A 9,196-nucleotide genomic window follows, 5' to 3' on the forward strand; every position below is an offset into this window, starting at 1 on the left:
ATGGCTTTCTTTACATTGACACCAATTTATTTATTTTTGTGTTGAGAAACTCTGCTCTAATATTTATTGCAATTTGCATTTTTTTGTATGCTAACAGAACCGAAGTTTATCACTGTATAAATCCTGACTCTTTTCTCCTTAACCGTATTCTTGAAAAATAATGAAATTCTACAGCATTTATATGGCTATATTGCAGGCTCACATGGCATTAACATTGATTTTACGGTATAAATAAAAATCATATCTAGCCCCCCCAAAAACATTATATTCAATTGAAAGAAACACATATTTATTAATAATGAATTCATTTTTTTCACAAACACAGCAGGGACAGGTAACCCAATATTGTTGTTGCAGACCGCATTAAATTATTACAGTCAGAAAGTGTTAGAATAAAAGTCTATATAATCTAGAATGCCAGATTTTTTTCTAATCACGTAGGAATTTATATAACACACTGTGTTGGCCACACTGGGTAGACTTTAAAGCAAAGTGCAGTATAATTGTATTAATGCCCCATCCAGCTTGATTGACAATTCACACTAAGGCTCAGACTTATGGTGTTGTGTGTTAGGAGTCAGGGAGGACCTGCCAGATAGTGCTGTGTGAAGGGAGGGATGGAAGACCTGTCAGATCTCGCTATGTCGGAGTGGGCAAAGGGCTTCTGAACAGGGTGGCACGACACTCTGGTTGTGTGAAGGAAGGACGCATATACCAAGCTGTAACACAAATAGTGGAAAATATCCCTTGAGGTTCATAGTGACCGGTCTTGTGTTCCAACTCACCAGTACTGAGGAATAGCTTGCTGTGGGTTTTATCTAAACTATCCCTATGGGTGGAATAAACAACTACACACATCTAAATTATTGGAAGAACTTGAAGAGGACTTTAATAAGAAACTCTCTATGTGGAAGATCAAGGCATCCATCAACCTTTAGAAACATGGACCATAGTTGGTTGGTTTCAAAGCGTCAGAAGAGATGAAGGTTCGAGTACAGCCAACATATTTTATTAGCTCATCTCCATCAGACAGGTTCCATTTGAAGCCCAATGGAATAGATCAGCTTCCATCAAGTATACCAGTAATGTAATTGGGAGTAACAGACATCTGAACCCTCTAACTGGTAGTTAAATGGTGGCTCTCACTGGTAAAGAAGTTAGGTGCGTTTTGGCTACATGTATTCTCCTTATTTTATTATTATTGCACAAGTCTGTTAAATATTCTCTAATGTTCTATAATTTGAATCTTGAAATGGGGCATTTACCTTTGCACAGGACACCTTGATAGCAATAGTTCCTTAGATAATTTCATTATTTTTTTTTAATATATTTTAGTTTTTAATGTTGTTCCGTTTATTGAAACTGTATGCAAAGATGACAGAACGAACCGATGCCAGCTAATTACTTAAAAATTATTCTGTGCTATTTCAAGAAGGAAAACAAAATATCTCAAGGTCTTTTTGTCAATGAATCAATACTGTCTGCTACTTAGACACACAGGCAGATTCCATTCCAATTAAGAAAGTAAGTCAGACAGAAAGGAAGAAGGAGATCACACTGCGCCTATCGGCACACAGATCTGCGCAATAATACTGTTTAAAAAAATAAAATACTTATAAAAATAAGTACTTGTTTCAAAGCTTGCTTCAGAGGCCTTCACCCCATTTACACAGATTGGACTCCTTTAGATTGATTATCGAACTTTGATAAAATCTCCCAGTGCCTGCTCATGTGTGTACAATGGGGTGAAAAAATCCCATCTCCCTGCAAACCCCTGTGGATTATACTTTGTTGCCCCATCGGAATTTCCGCGGATGTATACGTCATGAGCCTTTTGATGTGACTGTTACGTTGTTGTTGCAAGTTGGTTGCTTCATTTTATATTATGCAGCGATAGTTTGTTGTATCAAACAGAGATAAATGCTCAAGCTCGGAAAGCCAACTGACTGGGAAATGTTTCCCATTAGATATATCAAGGGCCAGAATAAAGCTCATGGGGCCCTGGAGCTATTCGACAATAAGGGCCCCTCTTGTTCCACCTCCCCTACCACACACACACTGCTTGCCTCCCGGATGCCCTTCATAGCCATCCCTTCATGTTTTCTCACAGTGGAAGGCGACGGTATTTCGAGAAGTGCAGCCCAGTGAGGGGGCCACAAGCCACAGTGCATGCAGGATATGGCCTCAGTGTGCTGCGTACACGGAAAATACATCACTTACTGGTGCTCGGTGACAGTGAGGGAGCATCATTGCCAGTGCTGCACCGCTTGGGCATACGTGGGAACTCTCCAGGTTTCGCCTGAAGTCTCTGGGAGAAGCACTGCTTGAGGGAGCGGAGATGACCGAAAATCCTCTGCGGTGTGTCATGTGATGTCACCAAGACCGCTCACCAACATCAGTGGGACCGTCCACTGACATCAGTGGGACTTCCTGCCTGCATCCTGCAAGTGGGGCTCCATTTTGCCGGAGCCATAATGCTCCCAGGTATACACATGAGCGGTATGGGCCTCTCACAGAACTGGGGCCCTGGAGTAATTGCTCCATGTGCTCCGCGGTTAATCTGACCCAGGAAATATTGTTAAAATATTGTTAAAACATTGCCAATATATAACCAACAGGCCATCAGGTTTGATTCTGGAGGTAGCCATGGTGGAGGTTGTTGATGAGTTAGGTTGGGGATTATCTATGTAATCCTATCAATTTTACTAGACATTATGAAGGCTCAATCCCAATGAGCTTCACCTGCGAGAAGAGCTGAGTTGATCCTCTTTGTATAGTTAAATATTTCAGTTGTATAACTATGCACTATAAGTGGCCACTTTATCTCTTACAAAAAAACTAGCCAGTAAGAGATAGCGACATCAAAGAAATCGAACGTTTCATCTCACCAGGCATGGAATGGAAATCAACCCAACGGCCCATTACATGCCTGCAACCATTTGCTGTCTACATACAGCCATGAGCCACACTCTTTTGCACCCTATGGCTGTGTGTATCCAGCATGGGATCGGCCACTAAGGCACCCAGTGAAAGGTGGCCTGTGGCTACTGATCTCACGTGGACAACTTCCTGGTGGTGGGATTGGGAGAATTACCGGGGACAGCGATAACAGCGCCAGAGGCAGCTTTTTCCCACTGATCGCTGAACAATCCATGGCTTTGTTGTTCATACAAGCTGTTCCGTGCATGCTCATTCAATATAAAACATTAATGAGAACCCTGCAGTGACCTTTAAATAGCAATTTTCTGGCCCTGAACTAATCAGCTTTTTAATTATAGTGTAACGAGTTGTTTACAGCGAAGCTGTAGGTGAGAATTAGCAGAGCATGACTCTTGAGGGAGAAGAAACTTAAACTGCCACTTCAGGGTACAAATGTGTAACTCGCAGGGGCAGCTAATTAATATTTATGCAATAACACCTCTGTGTCTACAGAGCAGCCGGAGAGCCGATTCGCACCAGATCGAGTGCACACGGAAGAAAACAAACAGATAAAACAACACAATAGCAGAACGCAGGGTTTTCATCGTAATAAACACAATGAGTTGCGCTGTATCTACACACCTTTTAGGCACGGTTGGTGCAGCTAGCTAGTCCGTCTCCAACTCATAGGCCAAGGACAAGAAAATTATCAAGAGAACTCACTATACATGGCTTGGAGGAGAGAAGCAACGGGGGAGATGTGATAGAAACATTTAAATACTTAACGTTATTCAACAAGGCGCAGGAGCCATTTATTTCAAGGAGGAGACATGTTAGAGAAAGAGGTCATGACCTAAAATTAGAGGGTCGGAGGTTTAGGTGTAACATAAGTATGTTTTACTTTACTGAGAGGGTGGTAGATTGAGTCATTGGATGTTTGTACTGCCTCATGTTTTTAGTTATTACCCAGAGTTACCCTTGACTGCTTAGGCCTAGATCCTTGTATACCATTCCCATAATAATGACATGACACCAGCATATGGGTAAGGGCATTGGTCACATCTTTATTTATCCCATGCCAGCGATAACATCCTATAACAGATAACAGTAACCATAAAACGGCCAACCTGCTCCTGAGCCTGGCACAGCAGGCATTTAAACACCCAACTCCAAGAGTCCTGGCCCAGCCAGTGCCATGAGCCACCTGCTGGGTCCTCCTCCCCAACGTCTAGCAGAAGCCACTTTCATGTACCCTCCATCAAATGCTGGCCAAAAGGGGAACTCTTTAGGCGGGCTGGTGGAATCTTCTTGTCCAGAAAGACCCAGACATGATGGAGGTAGGACCCTTCCTCAGCCACCTTATAACCTACAGACCTGCAACTTTGTTGCACCTGCCAATGATAGAACTGCTGGCATGCCCAAACTGCCCTTACTTCAGGCCAAGACCACCATTTATATCCCCCGTCCTTAAAGATCCACGAGGGGCCTTTAATTCCCTTAGCCTTTATTCTATTGTCTGTTTTTATAAGCATTGCTTACATGCCCATATTGGCACAAAAAAGGATGGTAAAATAAACACGCAGACTGTTCTCCCGCTGTGTTTTAGTCTCTTTTGATATAGTTCAGAATCTTTAGATTTTTTTCTCCTCGACCACAGCAGAATTCTGTGACTTTCCAGTAATTCTGCCAATCTTCTCCCTGACTCAGACTAGAAAATGAGTTGTACGCGGTGCAACATCCTTATTAATTGTATTTCTGCTTTAATGTGTGTTTCTATCAGTGGTTGTGTTTTGCCCGAAATCACTCAAGGTCTCTCGAAAATATGTCTGTTTGCATTAATTGCAATAAATAAATTTTAAAGCCATACTGCAGGTTTTAGGAAAACTGACCCTATGTATAATGTATTTACAATGAATGAATAATTACAATTCTGTTTAAAGATGCAGTTCCACCTAGACGAAAATTGAACTCGGCTTCTTCTCTTGCCTCTTCTTCTTCTTTTGTATTGTCTCTAGGTCCGCTTCTTCCGGGTATCAGCTCCGTTAACCAGGCCTCCCTGAGCACTGCTGCCAACTCTGTGCGTTTATTGTCTCTAGCAGGTCTTATGTGCCATAGTTCACATTTAAACGATCTACTTCTGAACTCAAAAACCATGGTGACACAATAGCAGAGATTTTGGTCTATGAAACCCTTTACATTTTTAAGAGCCAATTTACTTAGTAGACTTTGCTGGAGACAAAGTGACACAAAACATTTTAGTTTTAACATTTAACCAATTGAGCCCTCTTAGGACGTACCTGTACGTCCTTAAAAGGTGTGGCAAGGAGCCCATTAGGACGTCCTGACTTTGTTGCAGCAGCAGGGACATCTCTCTGCCGCTACACGGGAGATCAGGCTGTCTATTGACACTGGCTTCCTGCTGACTGATTATTTGTGACGACGCACGGTACACACTCATTCAAGGAGTGCCCGATCGCAGCCACCAGAAGTTCACCTGAGGACACAAGAGCCTGAGCAGGGAATTTCTAAGCCCTGCTGGACTCTACCATTGCTTCCCCTGCTGGCTGATTACAAAAGAATTTAAAAAAGGGGGAAAAAAACGAAATTGGGAGCTCAGTGGCAAACAAAATGTATGTATGTTTCCTCAAAGGGATCTCGAGGCATACTGCACTGGGAACAACAAAACCCATAACAGAAGAAATACAATATTTCCCCCCCCCCTGAAAAACAGTAAAAATAATAATAATATTAATAATAATAATAATTGCTAACCCCCAAACCCCAAGGATAATTAAGGTCCGAGTCTTTAGATTAGAGAAAAATGGGCAGACTAGATGAGCCAAATGCCTCTTATCTACCGTTAAATTCTATATTTCTGTTACCGCATCGATTTTATGATTTCTGCTGGTGAATTGCACCTATAGAGAAGAGACTGCAGATGGCGCTGTTTCAACATTTTTCCCTTTTATTACTGTGTTTTTGTGTTATATACATTGTCAAGTATGCAAACATTCCCTAAGGGCCTCTGTATATATATATATATATATATATATATATATATATATATAAGATCATATTGCTTTATGTCTAATTCTTTTATCCACTCCGAGGCCCGGCAGGCCAGCGCTGTCACCTTGTAGCATACACTCAGGGTTAAGTCCGTCTCCGCTCATCTCCTCGTTTTAGGTTAGACTTTATAATGGCTGCGCCGAGGGACTTTCTAATTGCTCTGTGAACTTACAATGTATCCATGCGGTTCACAATCTCCACTGCACATTTAATGCTTTGGAGGGGATATTAATAATCAGGAGATAAGGTCGATAGTAATCAATACTTAGATCTTATTTTCCTTTTACTGAAAAGTGGGATTTAAAAAAAAAATATTTTATTTCTTTAAGATATTGGAGTTTAGTTATTTGACTTCATAATGCATTCATATGATGCGGTATTCCCCGCAAGTATCTCCTGCTTGAAAAAGTGCTCCAGATCAGAGTCTGGGCCCATTTAATCTGCCTGGTTCTCCTGCTTTAAAGACTCAATCAGTCCTTGGTCTCTTCTCAGATTCAGGATAGCCTTATGTCTGTCCCATGCTTATTTCAATTTCCTTCTGCTGGGAGGCTGTTCTGTTTATCTACCACCCTCTCTCAAAAGTATATATTCATTTGCTCTTTCCCTTTTCCTAAATCCTAGATTTTACCATTCCATACACTAAAAAAAACTTATATATAAAAGCGTTTAAACAATAATTAAGCAGTATATTTATATTATAAGCTACCTTATGTGTATAAGTGTATGAATCATTGCTTGTGTTGGACTGTACTATCAATATACAATATAAATATATATATATATATGTGTAACTTGTATGTAAACATGTGGTTTTTTTTTTACAAAATCATGTTTTTTTTGTTTTTTTTTTTAAATTGAATATTTTATTTCACATTGTGCATCATTTGTATTCTTTACCCGTAATGGTGTAAGTATGCGAACGTACAATTCAGTCCTGCATTTCATCATTTCACCTGAAGACACCGCCTGACATTCTGCAGACACCGTGCAGCATCTGGCACAGCGCGCGGTGCAGACAGCGCATGCTGATGTGCCGCCAGATCACTGTATATCTGTTGCCTTTTTCCGTGCGTATAAAATATTTAAGCTTGTTTTATTAATACATGACAAGGTTTGGCTGGCAGCGTTCTCGTCGGCAGAAAGGTTAGTGCGGGTTCCTGGAGTTGGATTCCATACTCGACGGACACCATTCTATCCCTCGACAGTCTGCGAGATTATGAGGCCTCCGGTAATGTCTTGTAATTAAAGCGTTATAGTTTAGTGTGAACACCATCGCACCTAACGGAAATATGCCTGCTGGGAGATGTTAAATTGGTGCTTGAGACAGACTGGCTCCATAACAGATCTCACTGTAGTCTTTCCCGATGTGAAGACTCTTAACCCCTTAATGACAAAGCCCGTACATGTACGGGCTCAAAATGCATTGTTTTCAATAGGTTTTGAGACCGCCCATTGTGGATCATGAGGCAGCGATGGCACTTTAAGGCCGGCGGCCGCCTAGTAACTCAAGCATGGCCGACGACTGGAATTGATAGACTGCACTTTACGTTTTTATGATCACTCATCATGGTGTCGGGCATATTCTCGGGGTGGCTACACGGTGCAGCACCCACCGAGGCAGATTGGGTGGGTATGGGGTGCTTTCTGAAAGCGGCATGCCAGTCTAGGCCTGGTCTCTCATGCTGCATTTACATATAAAAGTGTACAGAGTGGGTGGAACAGCACCTTTAAATCAATGTAAAAACCTATATTACTATTCCTTCAATTCCGCCAAACAGCCTTAAGAGACAGCTGAACCTGATTACATTCAGTCTAAACCCAGGCTGGTGTTAATCATGTTGCGACCTCTCTCGTTTTCCACATGCAGATAGCTGAGGGCAATGTGGTAATGCTTGCTAAAGATTTCTCTTTGGCTTTTTCCACTGGATTTAATTTAATCAGCGGTATTATAGCAAAATAAACAAATGTGTAACTAAAAAGAATCAACTTGTGATTTGTGATTGTTAAGGAAGGGAGGCTTTGATTCATGGAATGTAGACGGAGGAACCAGTTGCTATTTAGCATTGAAACATTCTGGGAATTGGAATGGTTTACTTAATGTCAACATTTAGGATAAACTAAAGATCATATTATTTTTTTTAGTCTGATATTAAAAAGAGTGTTATAGCAAAGCATTAAGAACCAGAGATTTTTGGACATTTAGACTAAATGCTTTGCAACCTGAGCACAAAGGGGCGAGGGAAAAGTTCCAGAGTTCTACTTAGGACCAACAAGTCGGTTGGTGCCTATACCATTCATTGCGAGGACCCTTTAAATGACAAATCTTATATACTAAGGGCATACTACAAGTGTAGTGTGCCTGCAATTGGATTTGGGCAAGGGATGCTGGCTCAGAGGTCTACATGTGGGAGCCACCAACGCTGAGATGGACAGCGCTAGACTTTTCTGGACGGAGAATCGGGCGTAATATTAGGGGTGCAGCTTAACACCACTTCTCCCATGGAAATCAAACTACTGATCTAGAAGCCAGGTGTTATTCTGAACCCTCTGGGGCAAATCTAAAGAATTGCCCGGTGTAAGGATCACCCACTAGGCAACTTTCCCTATCTGCTACTAAAGCGGGTCCTGCAGTAAGGAGTCACTAGCTGGATACGTGGGGCTGCACGCAATGTGAGAGTTAAAACCCAATATGCAACCACACTTATCCAGCCAGCGGCTGCACATACCTCTGGCTGCTGCTGGCCTTAAAGTACCAGGGGCCAATTAGTCAACCCTGGTGTGGCCCTGTGTTCTACCATGCAGCTTTCAACATGCGTCACCATGAAGACATGTTTTAAAGATCCCTTTCTAAACATGTCCACATAACATAACTATCATAAAAGAGCCATGCTCATGGGTCCTGAGGAAGGTCTTTGCACAGGTGGAAACAGTGACCTGTTGGTTAAGTCCTTGTATTGATTGATTGATTCAAGCCCACCTCACATATGAGTCACAATTTACACAAAAGGACTTTTTAATGCCTCGTCTGATACTCCTACTCTTTCCAATCACCCGCCAGGAATTAATATCAACTAATTACTTCCTTATAATTAACAAAACCATTTTTTATTGAACGCCGTGTTTTTTTTTTTAATTTATAAAAATAAAGCTGGCTCCCCGATGGGATGCAATGGCTTATCGGAAATGATTCCAGCAGAGACGTGTTTGT

Source organism: Sceloporus occidentalis, unplaced genomic scaffold (genome assembly GCF_023333645.1).
Source record: "Sceloporus occidentalis isolate IW3139 unplaced genomic scaffold, rSceOcc1.0.p SCAF_306, whole genome shotgun sequence".
Lineage (NCBI taxonomy): Eukaryota > Metazoa > Chordata > Lepidosauria > Squamata > Phrynosomatidae > Sceloporus > Sceloporus occidentalis.